This window comes from Odontesthes bonariensis, chromosome 9 (genome assembly GCF_027942865.1).
Source record: "Odontesthes bonariensis isolate fOdoBon6 chromosome 9, fOdoBon6.hap1, whole genome shotgun sequence".
NCBI classification, from domain to species: domain Eukaryota; kingdom Metazoa; phylum Chordata; class Actinopteri; order Atheriniformes; family Atherinopsidae; genus Odontesthes; species Odontesthes bonariensis.
The window spans coordinates 36677090-36703428 of NC_134514.1; the positions used below are offsets into that span (position 1 = coordinate 36677090).

Genomic DNA, 26339 nt, shown 5'->3' on the forward strand with positions numbered 1-26339 from the left:
ACCACTCTTATTCAGATCGGGGGGGCCGTTCCTCCCAATCACCCCCCTTCAGGTCTCACTGTCATTGCCCACGTGAGCATTGAAGTCCCCCAGCGGACGAGGGAGTCTCCCGGAGGAGCACTCTCCAGTGCCTCCTCCAGGGACTCCAAAAAGGGTGGGTACTCTGAACTGCCGTTCGGTGCATAAGCACAAACAACAGTCAGGACCCGTCCCCCAACCCTAAGGCGGAGGGAGGCTACCCTCTCGTCTACCGGGGTGAACCCCAATGTACAGGCGCAAAGCCGTGGGGCGATAAGTATGCCCACACCTGCTCTACGCCTCTCACCGCGGGCAACTCCAGAGTGGAAGAGAGTCCAACCCCTCTCGAGGAGGCTGGTTCCGGAGCCCAAGCCATGCGTCGAGGTGAGTCCGACTATATCTAGCCGGAACCGCTCAGCCTCGCGCACCAGCTCAGGCTCCTTCCCCAGCAGAGAGGTGACGTTCCACGTCCCAAGAGCCAGCTTCAGTAGCCGAGGATCAGACCGCCAAGGTCCCTGCCTTCGGCTGCCGCCCAGCTCACATTGCACCCGACCCCCATGGCCCCTCCCACGGGTGGTGAGCCCGTAGGAAGGGGGACCCGTGTCGTTTCTTCGGGCTGTGCCCGACCGAGCCCCACGGGCACAGACCCGGCCACCAGGCGCTCGCCGGCGGGCCCCACCCCTGGGCCTGGCCCCACCCCTGGGCCTGGCTCCGGGGGGAGGCCCCGGTGAGCCGCGTCCGGGCAAGGGAACACGGCGTCCAAAAGTATCACTCATCATAGGGGTCTTGTGAGCTGTTCTTTGTCTGGTCCCTCATCTAGGATCTCTTTGCCATGGGTGACCCTACCAGGGGCTTAAAGCCCCAGACAACATAGCTCCCAGACTCATTGGGGCACGCAAACCCCCCCACCACGGTAAGGTGACAGCTCAAGGGGAGCTTCACTCAATTGAATTTTAATATTCACTTTTATAGACATGGCATCCTTGGATTACATAAAACTCGATTTATGGCTGTGCCATAACAGAAAGGTAAGAGTTGTGACTGCACACCTGCAGCTGTGATGCAGAGGAGAGGGAGAATGACCACAACATGCATCACTCTTTCGAAAAACATTCAACTTCAATGAAAGATATATAACTTCCTTCCAAGTGTGTATATCCAGTCATGCGAAGAAAGTACGAGCAGATTTCACAAACTAAATTTCAGGACCTGATTTTTTGGCCACATTTGTCCTTTGCCTTACTGTTCATACAGATATACATGTGGCCATTGCAACCATTTTGTTTACTCCATTTACACAGTTTCCAAATTTTTCTCTACATTTTATATGGTGACAGCTAAATTTGAAGTTATTATCTTTGTGCCATATGCCTTATAACAAGTAAACAGATGGAGTAAAATCTAAACTGTGCAGTTTCCCAGAAACGATGCCTGAACTCCTAGATACTTCTAGAAGTCAAGGTCCTTAAAAGCTACCATTTTTAGGATGCCACATCATCAGCTGATGTGTTGTTGTTGTCATGACTCTTGCCAGCTTGGACTGTTCCATTATGTGTTGACTGAATCCAAGGAAGGACTCTTTCCAAGCCTCACAGAGGGACGTGACGTGGAAGGACTCGTCCCACTGAGGAAGCGTCCTCAGCTGTGAGACGCTGGGACTGTCTGCAGACTGGAGCTGTCCTCCCTCCTGAGACTTGGAGCTGACACTTCATCAAGGAGGCCTTGTGACAGAGCAGGAGTGACAAGGAGCATCCTTTCCCCTCTGCCTTTCCTCTCTGCCCTGCTCTTCTCGGGCCTTTGTTTGGTGCCTAATGACAGCTGTGATGGAACAGTCATGCTCGATGAACACACTGGCCTGCTTCCAGCTCTACCACCACTCGCCTTATTTTCCCTTTCCATCCACACCTGTCTGCTCGTCAAACAGAGCCTGGCTTCCTCATCATATCATCCACGATCTAAGGTGGTACCTCGTCAGATTTCATTTAAAGGAGATCTAGTTTGTTTTGTGAACATATATATGAATGTGTTTCTGTATATGTGGCTATAAGCTGCAGACAACTGGCTAAAAATATCATTTTCCTTGGCTCAGGAATAGTCTGGAGGGTTTATTGGAAACTTCTGCAGCTGGTTGCATTTCCTGCTGTTCGCCTGAACACATATCCCTCATTCAGAGATGGTGAACAGCTCTGCCTATTAAAATGTAAATTCCCTCTCACTGCAGTGGCAGTAGCAGCAGTGACAAGTGAGCCCAGACTGAGATGCAGCAGGGAAAGAAGGGGAAGCTGGTGGGGTTGAGAGGTGGATGGGCTATAGGCGGGATCTGTCTTTCCCCATGTGGAGGCTCCCAGATAGGCAGCATGTGGCAGAATAATATGCTCTGCTGACCGGGCCCTCCAGCAGATACCCCAGCTCAGGCTGGAAACAAAGGTGACAGGGCTATTCTGTGACTTACTCGACTTTATACAGTCAATTGGCTAACGTATGTACATATATATATATATATGTGTGTGTGTATAGTTTTAAAATGCAGAGACAGACGTTGATTGTTGCTTGAATGAATAAATAAATGTATCATGAATTTATTCTATGAATGGTTTGTTTAGTTTCTTTTTATTCCTGGTTTAAAATTTAAATTATTTGTTGAGTAATGGGAGATTCTAAATGTGCCTTTGCTTGTTCAACCTAACAGTTGAAAGAAGTATTTTCAACCCCCATTCTGGCTTGAACTCTGACTTTTTCCCTCAGAATGAATTATTTGTTTCATCTGCTTTATAGGTGCAGAATGCTGATAGAATACACCAAATGAAAATGCAGTAAAGATGGGAAAAAAACATAAATAATACGACAATCATTGTTGTGGATCTATGTAAGTGCAGTCTACATATCATGAACTATGCTAAACACACAGGGATATGTCAGTCATCTACAATAAAACACATTCTGAATGATCCTGAATCTGCTGGAACCCTGTCCACCAGCACTGCTTGTGTCAAATAGAGAAAACTGACATGAAACTCTCATAAATTCCAAGAGAGTGAATCAGATGCAGCTATGTTTTATATACACTGATTCAGTGATTATAATGGTTCTTTATGGTTTTCAAGCAGCCCTCCTTTCAAAAAGTGTTTTTTTTTTCTTAAAACAAAAAAATCTGTTTAAAAGAGGGGAGTCAGCAAATATCTCGCCTTTAAGATGTTTCTGAATGATTGTTGACATTCACAGCAACAGACGTTTACATTCTAATCATATAAGATGCTGTAACTGTTCCCAAACAATGAGTAACCTGCAGTAATGCTTTAGTTTTAAACATGTGAGTTTTAACATTTTATTTTTCCTCCCAGTCATCACGCTTACACATTATTTCTGTACTTTATCTATGACAAATAATAGTTGGTGCATTTGTTATTCGTCTAGATTAAAAAATATGTCACGACAAGCGCAGTAAGTATAATCAAGTTTACTGACAGCCCGTTAGGAAATCACACAATGTATGAAATGATGTACTCTATCTATTGCACAGCTGTTTTTCCATTTATATTTTCAACCTTAATTTTTTTATCTGTGCACTGCCTCCATTAATCTCCCATGACAATCTGGAAAATAGAACTGAGAGTAAATCTAAATTGTGCTGTAAAACACCAAGCATTGTTACATCTGGTTGAAGTAGCGTGGGCATCATGTTGGAGTTCTGAGAGTGCAACACTAGATGGCGCTGCAGTCATACTGCAGCCAGCTCAGACACTCACACGAGTCAGCAGCCACTTTCAGCGCCTCCGACTGTTCCCTGAACTCAAGAAGCACAGCTGGGAGCTCATGCATTCACCCACTGTGTTCAATAACTTGTTTTTTTTTGTGCTGGTTCCCTTTTTTTTCCCCTTTTTAAGCAAAGTGAAGGGAAATATCCATGCTTGCCAGTCTACAATTGGCTTTTCTCATTCTGCACATCTGTATCTGTTTTTGAGATCACACTCAGGGACCAGAGAGCTTGGTGAATGCCTAGTCTTGCAACAAAAGCTCATTATGGGGGATTGGATCGAAGTGAAGTTTCGGAGCAATCTGTTGGTTTTCTCAGCCAGCCAACTTTTTTTTTAAAATTTACTCTGTATGAATTAGACCAATTTGGAATTTAATGCATTTGATTGGATAATGTATGCATCCCAAATAATTGGATTCTAATTGGCTTGAATCAGACTGTACCTTTGAAGTACCTTGAGATGACATTTGTTGTGATTTGGTGCTTTCTAAATACAACTGAATTGAATTATGTCCTGAAAGGTGAGACGGTGTTAGAATTCCCCTGATGCTGTCCGGTGTGTGACAACTGGCAGCAATGATTAAGCAGTAACAGGCTGATTTATGTGGGACCAAATGGTAGTCTTGCTCTTCTCCCTGACAGAGCTGGTGTCATTTCTCTACCTTTAGAGGTGATCAGACATGTTTTGATGAAAGATCCAAAAATGGGATTTAAATGTAATCCTATACTCAGCAGAATATACACACGGCACAGACCTTAAACAAGTTTGCTAATTTTCTAACATTCTACCATGAGTCCTTTTTATGTGGCCAAAGCCTGAAACAGCTGTTCACACCTAATTCTACACACTTTTTACTGTTTTTGATTATTTAGTGTAAGTGACATCAGTTTTAGACAATACTGCCTTATACACTGGAAAAAATCAAAGTCTTACCAAGTATATTTGTCTCATTTCTAGTCAAAATATCTCATTACACTTAATATAAGACACAACTGCCTAACAAGTACTATTTCAGCCAGATATAGGGACTTGTTGGAAGACAATACATCTGGAATATCTTGTTAAATGAAAAAGTCTTGAAAACAAATTGTTTTGAGTCACATATCATATGAAACAAGCTTTTTTTTTTTACATTTGAAGAGGTTTTTAAGCTAATTTCAAGATCACTTTTATCTCAAAAGTCCCAAATATCACATCTTATTTCAAGAAATCTTGACAAGCCGATTTTCACTAGTTCCATTGGCAGATTTTTTTGCTTATTTCAAGCAGAAACGTCTTTTATTTGTTGTTTTTCTTACTTATTTTTGGAGGGGCATTTTTTCCAGTGTATACGCATGACATGTTTTAAATTTGCACACTCGATAGCAACCAATGGGCTTTCATAAACCCAGGGAAGTAAGTCTTAAAGTATAGAAAAACAAACAGCACTTTTGCACCACGTCTTATATAACAGCCATTAATCAATGGGTAGCCTACCTAATGATGTGAGTGTTGAAACTAAGTTTATTCTTCAGCATCCTTTTTTGACATGTTGATAGCTCTGCACTCATTGACGTATTGTCCTTATGGTTTGTTTTACTTGACAAGCATACCTTTTGTATATGTTCATTTTTCTAACATTATTTTGCATCCATTGTGCATTGCTCTTCACTCTTTTCTCCAGTTGAAAAAAATATCTAATTTTAAATTTGAATGAGTTTTTTTTAGAGCTGTGTTAGTTTGTTTGTTGTGTGCTTTGACTTAACTAGAGACGACAGATACAAACGAAGCTTGTATTAATAATATGTTATATTTATTAACATTTTGTGTAAGCTGTATGTTATCCATTCTTCCATGCATATAGTTAACAAAATAAATACCAGGTCATGTATTTTTGGAGCTAATTTCGGGTAGAGATTGCTGGGACCACACATTACAAACTCACATACAGCTGACTATTGAATTTTGTTCAATAGTTTTACAGCTTTAATATCACACAGTAGCAAGAGTAATATGTCGAGATAAAGACTTTATATACAGTTTGATTATTATGTGGCCTTTCTTAATGTAAATGCTTTAGCTTCTGTAGATATTTCCCTTTCTCTGTTTGTTGCAGCTCGATATGAGCTCAGCATTATCAGAGCTGTCATCCATGGTTGCTGAGAATAAGCAATATCCTCAATAAATTCCCTCAACATTAACATATAATAGTTATTATTCATGTTATTATCTCCTAAATGCCCCCCATGCTACCTTGACCTATTCTCAAGGCAGAAGGACTTGATACAACGAAAACACTGAGGCAGTTGAAATGCTTACCATGTACCTTACCATGCCGGAGATGTTACCAGACATTACATCTACAGCCTCGTTTTCACAATGTACCCCATAATTGTGTGAATGCTTTGTCAGCACCATAGTTTTCCTTCAGCTGTAAACTTTAGAAAATGTCTTTTTTTTTTTTTTTAACTCCAACTACTCCCACACACTTTAAGCTATTTCAGTCATTCAAATATCAAGCTCATTCAGTGGATGGGAGCTACTATTTTTGGTGTTTGTAAAACTTTTAGTTTTCAGGTTATTAAGTATTTCTTAAACAAAGCACTTGGAGGCAGTAGGTCCAGGTTCCAGTCTGAGCTTGGCCAATCTGCTGTATATCATTATTGCATGTTTTCCATGTTTTCCTGCTCCAGCGCCTATTTTAGAACTGCTGTATAGTCTCATCAAGTTGGCTTGTCCTTATCATTTTACTGCTCTGTACATGCATGTTCTCAGTAAGAATGTTGACAATTGCCTCAAAAAAGCAAATCTGTAAATGACTGGGCTTTAAGAATGTTTTGCTTTTTACTTCTCTTTGACCCTTAAGTACCTTTCTTTAAAGTATTCTTCTCTTTTCTTTAAATAATGATAATCATTGGAAAACCCTTGATTTGTGGGCAGAGACTTCTTGCACCATCAGTAAGTGTTTCACACACTTATAAATTAGGAACAATGGTATCTAAAGATAAGATACCAATACAAACGTGTAGTTTTACTGTAAATAAAAATGCTACTTTTTATTATAAAGCAGTAAACCGATCAGAGACAAAGTTCACCATGAGTACAGCGTCGGTTGTATTGTTGCAGCTTAACTAGTCAAACAGATACTTCATAAAGCACTTGGGTGCAGAAGGCCCTGGTTCGAGTTCCAGCTCAGTTTGCTACGTGTGCTTCTTTTCAAACGTCTTAAGGCGAGACACGGCCGGCAAAAACAGTGATTTATCATGCAGTGGTCAACTTTTAGATTTTGGGCCAGTCTACTCCTTCGATATGTGTTATTTCAAAACATAAATTAAAATGTTTATTTCATCACATTTTGTTTAATCGCGGCAGTACGTTTCGCCCAAATTTACCAAAATGAATTCCCCTATTTAAATCTTTAAATGCCGTTTTCTCAAAATCAGTTTTTTGTATTTTTCCAGTATCAATATCTCAGCCTATGGATACCTACTAACACCAAACTTTCCAGTTATACACTTAGCAGTATTCCGAAGATATTTACGGAAGGATTTGTTGATAAATCATTCCTGGCCTGATTAATGTGACATTATAATAAAATAAAATGGCGAAAATTGATGTTTTTTAGGCTATGGGCAGTATATTTTGACTTCCTAGGAAATGAAAGCAGATATCCTGAAATCCCTCTGTAATTTTCTTTTCATTTTGTGTGTAAACAAAATGAAAAAAGAATTTTGCACCTGGCTTTATCATATGTTCAGATCTAGCTTCCGGAAATATATGCAAATGTGCGCATATTTAATGAGATAATGCCTAATTTGCACAATTAAACATACAAATTTCTAAAACTTGTAATACATTTTTTTTCATACTTGTATAAGTAATCAACTGAGGAAGTTTCATGGTGATATCTATTATTTTAAAATATTACCCTATTCACCTGTAGTGTCTCCCCTTAAACCAATACAATGTAACTTCTCAAAAAGCCCACTCTGGAGCTCCCCCTACAGGCTTGGAGGTAATGTACGGTTACACTGTCGTAAATACAACACCCTTTCGCTTTCACGTTTCACGTTTGTTGACGAAGCGGCGAGGAGTCAGAAGGTGCAAGCTATGTCGACCGAGAAGGTAAGAGTAATCAAATGTACCTGGGAGAGTGAGAGGGGTCTATTTGTTTTTGCGGTAGGTGTGCCAAAAAGCAAGTCGAAGTACTTCCGCTCAGCTCCCGGGCCGCTCCAGCAAAGTTACATAGCGCAGTTTTTCCAACTCAGACCCCCGAAGGGCATAGGAGACAGGCCAATCGTAATATTAAAACTCATTCTAGCCGCACAATTTTTTTCAAGCTGTTATTTTAAGGTAGAAATGTTACATAGTATTACTTTAAATAAAAAACTCCTTTTTCACAAGAATTTCACCAACATAAAGCACATCATTTTTCAACAGATTTAATTGCCGTCATTCAGCAGCATTCACATTGCTGTTTCACAGGAACAATCAACTGAGTGAATTCACTGGTATGATGTGTGTTAACATTTTTGGGGATTTAGGGCATCATAGGGAAGTTTTTCTACGTTGAATTAGTTCTCATACAATTCTTACTAAATCATGCGCATTGTAAATTCTACACCGCTTTAGATAAATAGATAGAACAATTAAGCAATGTTCTGATATTTATTTATCTCCAGAGTTGCATTAATGTATCACAAAGATGTTGTATTAACGATGTGAGAGTCAGGCTGTGGTGTCTTCTCCAGCAGTTGTGTCTGCTCTTTGTGGTGGCCAATTTGTATATGAAAATGATTTCTTGTTGTCCCAGAACCACTGTTTCACAGTTTTAGAGCACTAAATATTTTTTGTGGACATTCAGTATATTTAAGTTGCCTGCTCATTTTGCCGAGCCTTGATCAAAACAACTAAACCAACCCCAGATAATGATGCTGCCCCCACAGGCATGATGGGTGCAGCATTTCGTCCCATACTCATTTCATCCTGATTCTCCCCTCACTCTGGACCAGAATACATCTGGACTGGACCAAATGAGTCCAATCCCTATGCTGTTCGGCCCAATGAAGACTGTTTCTTTTGATTAGTGTAATTGAAAAGCGATTTTCTTAAGGCTACACAGCCAGCCTTAAGCTGTGTTTTCTGACATGTTTTTTTTAGGAAAATGGGAGGCTACTCACTGCACCAGTTAGGGTTGCAAATTATTATTGCAAATTGAATCATTTTAGTTTCTACTATGCTTTCCTAACGGAAGAGCATCTTTGTGGCTGTTGCTCAGGAGGAAGAGCAGTCGTCTGCCCATCGGACAATCAGTGGTTTCATTCCCAGCTTCCCCTTGGGCAAGACATAGAACCCCACGTTGCCCCCGATGCGAGTGTTTGAATGTGTGGGACAGAGACAGAAAAGCCCAGCGTATAGATCTGCAAACGGGTGTATGTGGCTTCTAGTATAAAAGTGCTTTGAGTGGTCAACTGGACTAGAAAAGTGCTACATAAGTACAGTCCATTTACCATTACGCTTGATTCATTCAGAGATGAACATCAATGATTTATAATGTGGCTGTAATGTCCTGCAATGCATATTTTCTGTAGTAAATAGTTATTATTCTGGAATCATTTCTAGGATTTAAATGCCCAACCTCACAGTTTCCTGGACTTCAAAGAACCCCTTACCTGTACTAAGCTGCCCCACAATTTCAAACTACTAAACGGTCCTCTTCATCCTTGCTGTATAATGGTTTATTCTCTACTAGATTTAAGAGGTGAAAATTGTTCATCAGTCTTTTTCACTGAAAACGAATTCGACGTCCAACTGATTGTCTGACCTTGTGTAATTTCAGACTGCTGCAAATATCTTTTAAGTAATAAGAAGTTATTTTCGTGAGTGTTGTTGAAGCATATCACACAAAGACTTCCATTTTTTTCTGAAATGGTACATTCAGCTACTATGAGGGGAAAAAAAAGAGATAGCAAATGTCAGCATGACTCAACGGCCTTTTGAACCCGAAGTCAAATATCATTCTGTGAGCTCCTCTGCTGAGTGGTAGTCACCGAATACTGCATTTAGTGCTGATTGAAAATCCATAAGACCTTCGTAAAAACAGCATAGTACACTTGAAAAATGATGCAAAAAATGTCTCTGTCTTATCTATCAAAATATTGTACCTGGGGGGCTTCAGTACCTCAGGTCCAAGCTCATCCATTTCACCTCAAAAAAATAGAGGCTGGGGAAGTTCAAAGACAATTTCACTCTTATTTGAAATGTCTGGGACCATAACAGTTACAACAGACATTTAAAGGCCGTTGGGGCTATTTTGGCAGCATCAACTTTGGGTCTTTCTCTTAGTGATTTGTCACAGGTTTATTGCTGTTACATTTCTGGTCTGGATGTGTGCAATATACCAAAGAACACTGCTTACAGTGGATGGAACAGTCGTAATCATTGTTATTTATTTTCTGCAAGTTTGCGTTTTCTCTGCATATCAAATTTTTCCACATTTAGGAAAATTAGTCTGCTGACTGATGGAAAAACAAGCTCTTCAGACAACTACAATGTGCACAAAAATAAGTGGTATGAATGATGTGACACCTTCTAAAAGTGAAGAATGGGGGCTTTTATTAATACTTTAGAATGTAATTACTGTGAAAGAATAATAAAATAACATTAAGCTATGGTACACTTGGTTTTGCAGTTTCTTTATGAGTCTGCTGCTGTGCTACTTAAGCCACATTCGGACAGAGCAGTTCTAAGAATGCAGTTCTAAGAACAGTGAGGAGAGAAGAAAAAACACCACAAAGAAGCTAACATGGAGAGCGGGGAGGCCACCGTGTTCATGGTCTGCATGATGGTGATATTAATCATGGACGATCACATGGGGCGTCTAACATGGAGGCTGGAAGAGCTCACAGAGAGAGTCAGGAGACGAAGGATGGAGCGCAGGCCATACTTTTTCATTTCATGAAGGAAGGAGAGCAGAGCGCCGCAGACAAAGGAGACCACGTGTCAGTTTAACTTATTAAACGCGCAGGTTGTGTCCGTGTCGTACGAGGAAACATTTCAGCCTTGACAACATGACAAGCTACCGACCACCAAACACCTCCGTCAGATGTGTTCCTACAGAACCCAGAACAGACCCAGCTGAGGAGAAGGAGCTAAATGGTTATAGGAACTGAGGGCGATGGCCCAGAGTTCCTGTATGTGCGAATGCGGGAGAAAACGGCCCCGCGGATTAAAAGATTATAGGAACTGCCAAAGGTTCCTACAGTGGGAATGCGGCTTTAGTTAGCCTTTGCTCCCTGTTTTGTTTATAAGAGTTGTTTCTCTTTCATATCAGGTTCAACACATCCAAGATATCCTTAGTTGATTTAACTTAACTAACCTAAATAATGGAGAGCTCATAAAGTGGTACGACAACACTGGTTATCACCTCAGTAAGTCAGCACAGGTTTTCTGTCTCTTCCGAATATGTGCAATTTATGCAATTTGATATTCTATGAGCTACACTTGAGCTTGACATTTCGAAATGTCCAGTGCTCCAAGTTGCTCTTCATGAGTACTTGAAATCTCAAGAATTCTACCTTTGGACCAGGGCTGCTTTATGGGTTGAAATATCTGCTGATGATCCCAGCTGTGAAAATAGAGAGTGTCAAGATCTATGATCCTCTTGGTGTTTCCAGTCAATAAGGACGATTCCTACAGTCAAAACACAGCTTCTCAAACAGAAGTACAACTGTTTCTGCTATATGTCAGTGTCTGTTCTCCAATGTTGAGCAGGATTAGAAATAAGTTCTATGCTATATAGAGTATAGCTATAATATGACACAGAATTGTTAAAGAACCACTGCAGCAGTTAGTAATCCCCTGAAAGCTGACCATTCCTCAGAATTGTACATTCTGAAGTCTGTGTCATAGTAAAACCTCCTATCATTATAGCTCTGTACAGTCTTCTTCATTCAGTGAATGAGGATCTATGAATATTCACCCACATCTCCGCCTGCCAACACATTACATTGCTTCCTCTTTTTTTTGCTACACTATGCGATGGCCAGCTCTGTCACCATCATGCTTGGCTGTGGTTTCTGTTTGGTTTCTGGGTCCGAGGCGGGGAGGGGGGGCAGGTTTTCCAGGAAGCCCGGGGCGGAGTCTGGTTGGCTCCTGCTGTCACACCTGTTCATCTGCCCTCGTGAAGACGCCTTCTTAAGGACCTGCAGGAGCCACCAGTCTTCACCAGATAGTCTCACTACTATAGTGGTAACGCGGCAAACTTCTGAGCTTAATTTTTAAAACCTTCCTTCGTGTATTTACTCTGCCTTTGTGTTCCCATTGCCGCTTCCTTCATTGCTCACCTCACTCTGGATTTGCTTGCTAAGGAACTAGCACTCTCCTGTGGATTCCAAGACCCCTACCTGTTCACCAAGCTAACTGCTCGCCCCACCGCAGACTTCTCTCCTCTCAGAGTTCCCGTCCCTCTGGATCCTCCCTCTGGTTCACCCTCTTGTTCTCCCCTCTTTATATAAACCTTGTCTTTTACTCAATTCTCCCAGTGTTAGCGTCTGCTCTTGGGTCCTTTTTGTTAGTTAGCTGGGCATTAGCTGTGATACGGTCTAATACTTGTGCTATAGAAACGTTCCTCTTTCACGTAATAATCCTACAAATTTCTGTTTATGTGACTCGAATCAGACTAAATTATCTTTGTAGACTTTACATTTCATAAAGTTTTGTAGGTTTGTCTGTCCCGCATGAGTTCAGATTGACTGAATAACTAAGAAGCAGTTCTTCCCCTAACCATTTCATCCAGTGAGACTGACATGGGGCCCATCTCTCAGATGGGGTAGGCTCAGTCCAGACCCGGAGCTGAATCATGTCTGCGCTCTGCATCTTGACATTCTCGATGTTTTGTTGCTCAGTTTTAATAGGGTCAGTTGTACCTGAAATGTAAAGCTAAAGAATAATCTTTACTCATAATAGAAAACATGAATGAGCTCTCCATCTCCTTCTTCTTTACTGCTAATGCATGCAGATGAATTTGTAATGAGTCCAGTACACACCTAACCCGATGTCCCAGATGGTCTCTTTCACAGAACAATTTAGGAAGTCCCCTGTTGAAACAGTTCTGAAAAGGAATGGACCTTTGGAAAAGCATATGATTGAATTAAAGGGACATTATGTAATTTCTTCCCCCATCTAGTGGTGCAATTTTATTTTGCAAAGTCATATGAATTTGCTCTCTAGCACCTCGCGTTTTCAAATGTGCGTTGCAACTTGTTGAACTACGGCAGGCGGTATGTGTCAAGATTCAAGAAGCTATAGATTCAGACTCAAGGTCCATAAAAACAAAAAGACATCAAGACACACAGTACAAAGGATTACATAACACACATACAACAACACTATAAATACAGATGACAGATAACATGTCAGATAACATAAGTTGACATAGTCTTTGGTGTGCAAACAATGCAATTAGTCATATTCCGGGAGTTACCGGAAGTGACGTCGACGCAGCGGTAGCGTTAGCAGCAGTGTGTAGTTGCTATCTGGAAAGTGTTCTTTTAAATAAACTCCCGGTAAACTTACAAACTTTCTGATGCCTCGTTTTGTGAGTTAAGAGCCTATGTGTACTACGGCAGAAGTTTGGTAACAATCAATGCATTATTAGTGGGATAATTTACGAGATAAAATCTATTTACCATTAGCGCCAGTAATAAGCCATTCAGCGGACGTGACGTCAGAATTACGTCATTTCCGCTTGCAGGCCTGGCGTGGGGGAAAACGTGATTCGAAGTGCTTTATGTCCCTCTCGGCACTTCGTCGTTTTTCATAGATCGGAAGGACATGGCAGCCTCCATAGAGCTTGCCCGCTCTATGTAGATACAGACAAGTTATTCTTCACTCAGGAGGATAAGTGAGATTTTTGACAGAGATAATTTTACACCAATGAGGACCAATTTATGAATGAATATGTTAATTTGAGCTAATAAATGACTTAATTTATTACATAGTGTCCCTTTAAGGGGCTGCGTGATGGTGTATGGTTAGCGCTGTCATCTCACAACAAGGTTCCGGGTTTGAATCCCTGCAGAGGCCTTTTTGTGTGGACTTTGCATATTCTCGCATGGTTCTCTCTGGCTTCGCCATCTTCCACCGCCAGTTCAAAAACATTGAAAAAAAGTGTGGTTGGAAATCGGATGGATGACTGAATGAAGCATCTGTATCAAAGTCATGAGAGAAATTCAGGCAATTAGTAGAATCAATCATTACATGTAGAACTAGTAAATAAACCGGAGCTACAGTTGTTGATTGTTGACTGAAGCGGCTGGTTTTGAGCATGGTAAAATGAACTCCCTCATGACTCCAGCTACCTCTCTCTCTCTCTGTCTCTGTCTCTCTCTCTCTCTCTCTCTCTCTCTCTCTCTCTCTCTCTCTCTCTCTGTCTCTGTGTCTCTCTCTCTCTCTGTCTCTCTCTCTCTGTCTCTCTCTCTCTCTCTCTCTCTCTCTCTCTCTCTCTCTCTCTCTCTCATTCACATGCATGCACACTCACACACAGACATACCCAAAAACTTTCGCTGCGACACCCATCCACCTGAATCCCATTTGCATCTGTTACTCCCTCCACTGTTCCTCCACCACAAAGTGAAGCCACCACATGGGTTTTGCAGTTTAACATCATAAGTTTTTATTGAACTTTAATCTGATCAAGCCTTCATCCATTTTTTAGAAGCTTGCAGTGCAGTCGGCAACCTTGCTGACAGTAATTTCCAACCACTGGGGAGGATAGTGTATCATGAGCTAAGAGCATATTTTATTCCCCTTATTTTTAGAGAAGAAGGGGGTGTTTGTCAGTGTTAGTGGGTTGAAAAGGCGAGAATCAAGTCAGATAGTTGTGAAGGAGGAAATAAATAATACTTTCTATTCCCTCTGAATATTGCACTTAACAGCCGTGTGTATCTGTGACAGTAAGAGGTCCGGGGCTGGCAGTTGTGGAATAGATAGTAGCAGGTAATTATGGCGGCTCGCTGCTTGATTAGAGCGATGCTGTAGCTGAGCCCCCCCATCCTTCTCAGACCTGCCTCACTGTGTACCATGCTGATGGGAGTGGACAATTAAGCCAGACACAGTTTGTTTGCTGTCAAACATATTTACTAAATAGCAGCTTCAGGGACACATCTAACCACCTTACTGAGTTCAAAGACTTTTTTAATCTCAGTCTACCCCAACACCGTTTATCCCCTCTCATTAGACCAGATACGTTTCTTTTCTTTGTCTTCTTCTGTCTTTTTCTTTTTACAGATGCCTTGACTATCATTTTGGCAAAAGGTGTGTTTTCACTATCATTTGTCTATTTACCAGCAACATTATGTAAATACTTAATATCCAAATTTCATGAAGTATGGGCAAAGAAGGAACTCAATACATTTTAGTGCACTCTAGATCATTCATCCATCCTCCTGCTTTACGAATAGAGGTACAGTCATGCTTATATTAAGCAGTGCTGTATTTCCCAACTAAGTTCTTTGAAAACATCCTAATAACTGACTGAAAATAATAAAAATTTGTCCAGTCATGTCCTATCCAATGTGGTATCTACGATACAGGAGATCATTCCAGTTGCATCTCGGTTTAAGGTGTGAACCTTCAGCAGCTTTGTTACATGGCAACTCATTTGGAAACCAGTGTCAGCCCTATATAGAACTTACACTTGTGGACATAACGCAAACATAAGAAAGGATTTTCAGAATCATCTCTTCTGAAATTTAGTTATTTACCAGTTTAACTCATTTTGTCCCATTCCCTTTGTCATAAACCTACATGGGGAATGACACAAAAGGAGTTTCTTTGTCAAGAGATGTAAACTCTGCAGAAAATTGTAACTTTAATTGTTGGATAGGTGAGATTATAAGATTATATTGCATAAAATTATCTCCTGATAATAATAACTTTAATTTCCTTCGGGATCATTAAAGTATCTATCTATCTATCTATCTATCTATCTATCTATCTATCTATCTATCTATCTATCTATCTATCTATCTGATTTTAAATAAAAAAAGAGGCTAAAAACGACAGGTAAGGATGCAATCAAAGAATGTGACTGGTCATGTGAGAGTGTGGGCTTTCCTAAGGACTGAATTATATTAAGGCTAACATATCTCATGCTCAATAAGGAGGATCTGTTCCTTTTTGTCTTCCCTCATTTCCATCCTGCTTTGCCTCTTTACTTCTGTTCTCCTCTGCGGTCAGCTCACCTCATTCTTAATTCTGTCATTACTTCTCTGCTCCAACGGTGCTGATATCTTTCAAGGACAGCGTGGTGGTGAGAGGACTTTCTAACCCATTTACCTATCTATCTATTTCATTTGAGTCACTGTTCCACCAAGATTACACATCAGCATCGAACAAAATTGTATTATATTCAACTCATACATGTCGATACATTTTGTGCCATTTGGATTATCTGCAAACGTGTTTTAAAACGCACGCAGGTTGACAGTTTTTGAGTGAAATGTCTGAGGACTTTTTGTGCAGTTACTCATGGTCATCTGATATTAGATGCATTCTGTCTCACATCATCCTGAGGTTTGGTAGACAAGCAAACCTGTAGGTGTGCCTTTCATCGGTAGGGATGGGAATTGATAAGATTTTTACGATTCCAATTCCATTTTCGTTTCTGCTTAACAATTCGGTTCTTTATCGATTCCCTTATTGATTCTCATTTGGGGGAAAAACGGTCGATTAGCATCAACTTTGTTTAGTTTAGAAGTAACACGAGTCATGACCTTACAAACACAACAACGGTGAGGTCCACATTGGTCTATCATGGCCTGGGTAATTTAACTCTTCCCTGCTCTGGTGAAAGGAGAAGCTGGAGGTAGACGTGAACTGGGGGTAGTACCACCAGCCTCTGGCTCTGAGCCAGTCAGACCGTCTCTTGTGATGGTCATCTAAATGTAATGCATGAGAAGGCATTCATTTAACGTGAACCAGTACTAATAGTACAATGAGGCAAATGGCGCTAACATGATAGGCAGTGTTTGTTAGTAGTTAGTTAGTGACCTGCAGTGTTAGCTGAGGACATGCTAACGTTGCTGCTGCTGGGTTGAGTTTCACCAACGTTAGTCCGGAGCAGATCGAAAACGCGATATTCATTCATAGTTATTGCATGTTGGTAGTATTTCCTCCCTTTGGTGAAATATTCACTTTGCAAGTTGCCCTGTTGTCGTCTTTTTTAGGGATGTGTAACCAAACTTTCGAGCGTTTGTACCGCTTGGGCGCCATGTTTACTGTTGACTGCTTTCTGCACTGGACGCAATTCGCGCCCACTGGAATCAATAAGGGAATCGTTTGCAAAATTGCAAAACGATTCCAAGGAATTGAAACACTGGGAACCGGTTCTCAACAAGAACCGGTTTTCGATTCCCATCCCTACCCATTGGAGAAAAAACTGGACCTTGTGCAACTGCTTATTGCCTGTTATATTTTATGAATCGTATACTCATAGCACAAGAGCAGTGCAACAGTTCCATTGAAAGGATCTCAGAGCACCTTGATTATTGTACTTGCTGTACATGTACAGTGTGATGTGTCTTTTAATGACTTGTCTTGTTAACGACAGTTGAGCTGAACAAGCAACAGTGTTCATTCTGATTCTTTTATGGCAGCTTGTGGGCTTTTCACCTTCTGTCTTGTTTTTTTTTCTGCAGCCACTTTTCCCTCTCACATCTGGGAGACAAACACAGAGCTTATTTGAACATGACCTTTTTTAAAGTGCAGGAGTAACATAGTGTGATGGAGTTGAGTGAAATCATGTTTTCCTTGATGGTTAAGGGTTCTGTCCACTTCTATATCTTTCACCTCAGGGGAGCAGAGCTCTGGTTGTCTCTGGTATCTTTATTATATCATAAATGCAGTCATTGTTAACAGCTTTAGAATAACATTCAAGGGCAAATGACTTTGGAATGGGAGACTTGATGCTTTTTCCCTTTTCACACCACATACTTGATTTAGCTACCTCTCAATAGTAATTCACTTTGATATGGTTTTCCACATAAACAAAGCTATGTGGCTGGAAGCAAGTTGCTGGCCAATGGAGTGTGTCGGCCATAAGAATCCGTATCACCACAGCTACAGAGCACTGCCTCCACAGAAATGGAAACGGTGTCATCAGCATTAAGGGAAGGGTATGCCCATGCTGATTGCTCTCAATATGTGTATCTGTGAGGGTGCCTGAGTTAAAGAGAGAGCCACAGGGAAGGGGCCGAGTGTCTCTGCTTATTGAACTGTGTGTTTGTGTGTAGTTTGGTGCTGGTGTGGGGGTTGTTGTGTGTGTTCATTCATGCTGATTAGCTCATGATGACTTGGCTATGTGGTGTGGACTGGTGCTCAAAGTGCACTCCACTAGATGGCCAACAGTGTGTGGTGCAATCATTTCACCTCTGGGCTTGTGCAGCTGTCATTTAGTCGTTATCTGTCTGGTGTCTCTTGTTGTTACTATTTTTGTGGCTGTTTCAGTTTTTCATGAAAAGAGCCAGGAAGAGGTGTTACAGATAAGAAATGTGTAAGAAAAGAATAAAGGAAATTAAAACACACATGTTCATTTAAACACCACGATATAAATGCTCATTGGTGAAGTCATTAACCCATTAACGCCTGAATTTATATAGCTGTATATAAAAAAATGTTTTGTGTGTGTTTCAGCCTTTAAGTAGATGGTAATGGTAATAATGCTGAGATTATTAATTTCACTTTTGCACAAAAAATAAATAGAAATTTTGGTATGTTGCAAATTTGCGACAACAGGCATAATGGTCAATAATAAGATAACAACAACACAGTAATATAACAGTGAAAAAACAATGTTTTTTTATTCACCCTTTTTTTTTTTTTACATATTTATTTATATAAATCTGCAACAGGAAATAAGTCCGTCACTTTGCGGTCCCACTAGAAACAAGTGCTATCTCAGCTGGTTGATTGAGTCAAACGGTTTGTAGCATATACGCGACAATAGGCGTTAAGGGGTTAAACTTACAGTCAATAATGGAATAAAGATTTTTAACTGTATTTGACTCTTTTCATTCTTCCAGGCTTATAGTATTAATCAATTGTAAAATGCTGCAGATGAATAATATATAAAAATGACGTCTGGAGAGACAGAGGACAGCACGGAGAGACGGCAACCGGGGTGGCTAGGGTTGGCAGCCCGAACCGCATCTTTTGAGAGGAGGAAGCCCACAACAAGCTACAGAACGAAACATGGAGAAATACCCCCAGGGATGCCAAAGAGGGGGGGAGGATGAGCATCCCAACCTGACGGACCTAAGGTTAACGAACAATGGCAACGGACAATCGACAACGAACGTGAAGTGCAGATGCGGAAAGATCCGCAAAAGTAGCCGAGGTCTTAAGATTCACCAGACCCGGATGAAGTGTTTGGAGGGAGAGCAAGCGCCACAACGCACAGGTACTCAACCTGGTGAGACGCAGGAGGAGCCAGGCCCGGAAATACCCCACAGAGCCAGAAACCTCCAAGTGCCGCAACCAACTCCCCAGAACAGATCTCCGGAGAGGGTTCGAGTCAAATGGCCACAGGCCTGCAAGACAGCAGTCTGGCAGCAGTTCGACGAGGATGCCAACTCTGTGTTAGACGCAACAGCAAAGGGCGACGCGGACCGAAGGCTGCAAACAATGACGACAATCATCGTCAGTCTAGCTGTGGAAAGGTTCGGAGCAGTGGAGAAGAGAACAGAAAGAGCACCCTTCACCATGAACCATAGAGCAGCGAAAATCCACCAGGTCCGGCAGGAGCTCAAATCTCTCAAAAAGCAGTTCAAGGAAGCAAGCGAGGAACAACGCCCCCCCTTGGCAGAACTGCGAACCATCTTGAGAAAGAAGCTGCTGACTCTTCGCAGAGCAGAATGGCACCGACGGAGGCGGAAAGAGACGACCAAGAAGCGCGCATCCTTCATAGCCAACCCCTTTGGCTTCACCAAGCAACTCTTGGGACAGAAGCGTGGTGGGAGATTGGCCTGCTCCAAGGAAGAGATCGATCTGCACATCCGGACCACCTACAGCGACCCTGCCAGGCAGCTGGAGCTGGGCCAGTGCAACACCCTGATACAACCACCTCCTCCCACTAAGGAGTTTGATGGCAGGGAACCACTCCTGAAAGAGGTACAGGATGTTGTGAAAAAGGCACGATACAGTTCAGCTCCCGGTCCAAGTGGTGTGCCTTACAAGGTCTACAAAAACTGTCCCCTGTTGCTGAAATGGTTGTAGAAGATCTTGAAAGTCATCTGGAGAAGAGGGAAAGTGGCGCAGCAGTGGCGATATGCTGAAGGAGTCTGGATCCCAAAGGAAGAAGATTCCAAGAACATCGACCAGTTCAGGATTATTTCCTTGCTGAGTGTCGAAGGGAAGATTTTCTTCAGCATACTAGCAAGGCGGCTAACCGACTTTCTCTCGAGCAACTGCTATATTGACACCTCAGTGCAGAAGGGAGGCATATCCGGAGTACCAGGTTGCCTGGAGCATACAGGAGTGGTGACCCAGCTCATCAGAGAAGCCCGGGAGAACAAGGGAGACCTGGCAGTGCTTTGGCTCGACCTGGCCAACGCGTACGGCTCTATCCCACACAAGCTGGTCCAAATAACCCTGGAGAGGCATCATGTGCCAGGGCAAGTGGCCAAACTCATCATGGACTACTACGATCAGTTCAACATGAGAGTGTCTTCAGGGTCCATAACATCAGAGTGGCATAGAGTGGAGGTCGGGATCATCACAGGCTGCACCATCTCTGTGATCCTTTTTGCTTTGGCAATGAACATGCTTGTGAAATCCGCCGAAATTCAGTGTCGGGGCCCGAAGACCACAACGGGAGTGCGCCAACCACCAATCAGAGCGTTCATGGACGACCTGACTATTACCACCGAGTCAGTACCCGGCAGTAGGTGGATCTTGCAAGGGCTGGAGGAGCTGTCCGGATGGGCAAGGATGAGGTTCAAGCCTGAAAAATCAAGGTCACTGGTGTTGAAGAGGGGCAAAGTCGTGGACAGGTTCCGCTTCAGCATTGGCGGGGCATCAATCCCAACTGTCTCAGAGAAGCCAGTGAAGAGCCTTGGCAAGGTGTTTAACAGCAGCCTGAAGGATTCAGTATCCATTCAGGAAGCCTGTCAGGAGCTGGAGAGCTGGTTGAGAGCAGTGGACCGGTCTGGGCTTCCCGGTAAGTTCAAGGCTTGGATCTACCAACACGGCATCCTGCCTAGGGTACTTTGGCCTCTGCTCGTCTACGAGGTTCCCATCTCAATCGTGGAGGGCTTAGAGAGGAAAGTCAGCAGCTTCCTCAGGAGGTGGCTGGGTCTGCCTAGGAGCCTTAGCAGCATTGCTCTCTATGGACGCAACACCAAGCTCCAACTGCCCCTGAGATCACTTGAAGAGGAATTTAAGGTGACAAGGGCCAGAGAGGTAATGATGTACAGGGACTCCAGCGACCCCAAGGTGGCCCAGCCAGGGGTCAAAGTGAAAACCGAGAGGAAGTGGAGAGCCGAGGAAGCTGTATCACAGGCAGAGTCTCGGATACGACACAGAGGCCTGGTTGGAACTGTAACCCGTGGTAGAGCTGGCCTGGGGACCTTTACAACACCAAAGTATGAGAAGGCCAAGGGGAAGGAGAGATGCAGACTGGTGCAGAAGGAGGTGAGGGCAGAGGTGGAGGACCGGAGGACTAGCAGAGCTGTCGGCCTGAGGCAGCAAGGTGCCTATACAAGGTGGGAGCAGGCCATTGACCGAAAAGTCACATGGACAGAGCTGTGGCGGGCGGAGCCTCAGCGCATAAAATTCCTTGTCCAGGCAGTGTACGACAGCCTGCCCAGTCCATCAAACCTCTCCATCTGGGGCAAGACGGAGTCTCCCAACTGCCCGCAGTGCCCAGGCAGGGGCACGTTAGAGCACATCATGAGCTGCTGTCCAGTAGCTCTTGGGCAGGGGAGATACACCTGACGCCACAACCAGGTCCTGAAACCCATCGCGGAAGCCATCAGCATGGGAATCAGCAGCAGTAGACGGTCCCGCTCCACCACCCAGACGATCACCTTTGTGAAGGCTGGCGAGCGCCTGGGAAAAACCGCAAGAGCCAGGAACCCACCAGGACTACTGGCGACTATGAAAGACTGGCAGCTGTCTGTTGACCTGGAAAAACAGCTGAAGTTCCCCCAGCACATAGTCACAACCACCCTGAGGCCAGACATCCTCCTGGTCTCAGAGGAGAGGAAGAACATCCTCCTGATGGAGCTGACAGTGCCATGGGAGGATCGACTGGACGAGGCCCATGAAAGAAAGAGGACCAAGTACGAACCGCTGGTCATTGACTGCCGTAAGCAGGGCTGGAAGGCGAAGTGTATGCCCATCGAGGTAGGCTGCAGAGGGTTTGCGGGCCAATCACTCTACAAAGCCTTGAGTGCGCTGGGCATCACTGGGATGGAGAGGAAAAGAGCCATCAAAAACATCACAGAGGAAGCAGAGAAAGCCTCCAGATGGCTCTGGATCAGGAGAGGAGATCCATGGGGAGTAGCGAATGCCACCTGAACACAAGCCGGGTCTGATCAACCTTGGCTGGGTCGCCTGGGTGAGGGTGTCTGATGTTGAAAGATCCGAAACACCCAAGGATCCCAGGTTACATCACTGATGATGTGTTCAGGAGCATCCTAGAGATGTATTCTAACAATACAAACAATTGCATACTACCAAACTGACACATACTCTACAAGTACTAGGAAATTCAATTGATTCACTTCAATGCTACTTCATTAATCCCCAAAGGGAAATTATACTGGTCCATCTTTAAAGATATTATATGAATATAAATACATACAATACAATTAAATAAAACAAAACATTTAGAATGCTGAAGTACAGCAGAGAGGTGTGGTAGAAATGTTCAGAGATGGCCATGAATGGATTGGGTGTTGTTTTTGTAGCTTGGCAAACAGCTTAGCTGGTGATTACACCGACAGGTCAGCAGGTAACTCTCTCAGCAGAAAACATGGACAGGAAGTCACAGCAAATAGTTCAACATCTGGGTGCAGAGAAGCTCCATCTGAGAGACGTGTCCAGGATTACACCATCTGTTGTTCTTAAGTAACGTAAATGGATGTAGTGTATGTAAATGCACTCACATACAGAGATTATACATACTGACATTTCTTTTTAAATAATCTTTTTGCCAATTTAAAATCAGAAATTTGTTGAACAAAAATGATTTCCTAATTGGTTTTATAGGACGGAAAGAGCACGTTTCAGTTATCTATCCAGAATTTTTTCTGGGTAGATTTTCAGACATCCAGGTAAATCTTATCCTTAAAGTGAAAACAACATCTTTTTGGTCTTAAAATATGTTTCACCTCTAATCTACCTGAGTCATTAAGATTCCACTCATTCAAACTGATAAAGTGTTACCAAAATGTTTTGCAGGGCTACAGCAAACTGGATATTTCAGAATACTGCACAGTCATGCCTACAGGTTTGATCAATTCCAATTAAATCCTCAATTAATCTAAGAGAGAGTTCTTATTCTGACAAGCCCTTAGTGTACACAGTTACGGAGAAAGTGGATGTGCTTCACTCTTGTCTTATTATTATTACTGGTCAGATTTAAGATATGCAGTGAGAAAAAAGAACATTTCCAAGCAACTGTACTCCATCCTATCTCACACTTACCCACCCAAATCCTGTCATGCTCTATGCTTGGAGGTGATACATACTAGCAAAGCCCAGTTCAAAAGCAGTGCAAGAGCCAGAATGCTTTACATTTGGGCACCTCGGTGAAAACTTGGGTTTTTTGGGGAGTGCCGAAAAAGCCCAGAATCCCTTATCACTCTGAACACATATACTATTATGTGTTATAACACCATTTTAAGTTGCATTAGTACCTTGGGCTTCCCTCATCCAGCCCTACAAAAGGCAAAGCTTCAATGGGATGGCCCATCCCACCATTTATAAATGCATCTGCAAAAGCCCCACTTTTTAAAAAGTGCCACCTTCAAGAGAGCTACAAGCACTGAACCCAGCTGTGTGCATTAGCAAGGCCTACAGAATTAATCCTAAGCAATTTTTCTGCACCACTTGTATCAGTGATAAAGGAAGCATGAGCATTCAAATGGGCTGATGTCCCTGGTGGCATTAAGTTCTTACCACATTGGGCACAGTGAGGCCTGTAGTGTAAAGAGCCGACTGAAGCAAACCATTGAGCCTAGCTGGGGCTTCAATTTCTCTGCCTCTATTCTCTGCCTCTCTTCCTTCTTCCTTTCCAATCTGTGTCTTTTCCAAACAATCCTGCTGTCTCACAGATAAGACAACAAATAGCAAGTGAAGAGGTAGATAGTATCCCTCCTGCAATCAAAAACTTTTCAAAATCTGCCAAGTTACTGCATAGTACAGCTTGATTTATCTTAATACCTTTCATACGACAATTCAAGGAACATTTATTCCTTTGGTTGTAATCTTCCCAAACCTTTTAAGTCTCTTTGTGACATGTAGTAGTCTTTTTCCAATTTCATAACTTGCCTCACCAAATTGAGGATGCTTATTGCATTTAGCATAGCTATATTTTGAACCTCCTCACCCCCAGTGACCCATCATCTGTCAACATTTGTGCTTCTGCTAAAAGGCACAACACTTTCTTTTGAATTCTATAGAATTATATATATAACTTGCTATTATAATAGCAAGTTTTATATATAAGGTTTGACTCCCAACTGGAAAATATGGTGATAAAAAATATATTAATGGTCAAATTTAAATAAGCCTGCTGCGCACCTGCACTAATTACCCGGACTCTGCTTACCTGCCTGGCTGTATTTAAGCTCTTCTCTGCCCTCTTTCCGGTGCCAGATTGTCTGTTTGCCTGTCACAGCGATCCAGTGTTCGCTTAATTGTTTCAAATCATAGAGTGTACCAACCAAGCCTGCCTTTTTTCTTTTTTTTACCTTTTTTTAAAAGTCACATTATTATTATTAGTAGTATTAGTATTATAATGATGCTTTAAAGCTGCTAAACAGGGGAAATGAAAGGGAAACTGGATATAAAGGGCTTCATAAATAGTGTTGGGTTGTAGAAGTGGGATTTGGCCATTGTGGGTTGATGTCTGTGTGTTTTGTGTGTATGAATTATAGAGCCTTGACGTTTCCTGTGGTAGATCTAAAATGTAATCATGGCAGCCCTCGCATATGCCTTAGCTCTATAAGCTGCTGTTTTCACAGAAAGTTGACCGAAGGCCAGAGAGCCAGCAAGAGATTGAGTCTTGGTCTGGCTTTGATAGATAGAGCTCTTTATTCAGACAGGGGAAAAGGGGGAGGGTGTGTGTGTGTGTGTGTGTGTGTGTGTGTGTGTGTGTGTGTGTGTGTGTGTGTGTGTGTGCTAGGGTGTCTCTGAAAACCAGCAAATGGAGAGTAGAGAAGAGGCAGCATTGCGGCTGAGGTGAAGGGTTTTTGGAGAGTGGGCACAATAGCCTATCAGAAACAACCTGCTGCAACAATCACACTGTTGGAGAATAGAGTGCTGCGATGGCGGTTAGCGAGACAGAAACATATAAAACTCTCCAGCCAGCCCTATTATAGCCACTGTAATAAAGCCCAATAGTCTGATAGCGCCTCTCCTCTCACTCAGCTATAAAAGTCACCAGTGAATGCCACAACGGCTGCAGGAAATTTATGTCACACTGTTTATTTGTCCCTCCACATACTTGGAAAAGAACTGGCTCCCTTTCAATGTTATTTGAGTTCAGGGTGGTTGCAGGCAGCAGCTGATTTTTCTTAGTTTATTTGCAAAAAAAAAAAAAAAAATGCACTTAATATTTGTTTATGTGTAGACTGAATACGTTATAGCAGGTCATAGATATTAACACATGACTCAAAGAGACTGACAGAATTACATTGGCTAGCCAAGTTGCTCATCCAAGGATGCAGAAGTCAGTGTTATTGTGGAAGATAGTACTTGGGATGTTAACATCCAAAATCAAACACAATCAATGTTTATAATGAATTCACATCAATTTAGTTTATTCATAAAGCATCATTTCTCAACAAAAGTTATCTTAAGGCACTTTACAGTGAAACTAAACAAGTTAAATTCAAGTCCAGATAAACTTAATCCAGTTCAGACCAGTTATAATCCTCATAATCTGATGATGTGGTGGTTATCACTGTCACCTCACAGCAAGAAGATACCTGGTTTGAATCCCTGCCGGGCCGTTCAGTGATGACTTTCCATCTTCTCCTTGTGCGTATTTGGGTTCTCTCTGAACTCCGACTTCCTCCCACAGTCCAAAAATATGCCTGTTGGGTAAATTGGTGATCCTTTTAGGTTAATTGCAGCAGCTGTAGCTCAGGAGGAAGAGTAGTCACCTGCCAGTGATTCTATTCCCGGCTTCCCTGTACCACAGGTCAAAGTGTCCTGGGGACAGGGCTGAACCCTATGTTACCTACTGATAAGTCCATCGGTGTGTGAATTAGAGCTGCTCGTTGCCTAATTTACCTGTGTTAATGACTCGAATCTTTGTACTGAATCTGAGTAACAAGGTAAATATGGCAATAAACC

At 42.5% G+C, this 26339-nt stretch overlaps 1 pseudogene; it reads left to right on the plus strand.

Moving 5' to 3' along the window:
* Positions 1-19127: 19127 nt before the first annotated feature.
* LOC142388950 (uncharacterized) lies at positions 19128-22385 on the plus strand (annotated as a pseudogene).
* Positions 22386-26339: the final 3954 nt, after the last annotated feature.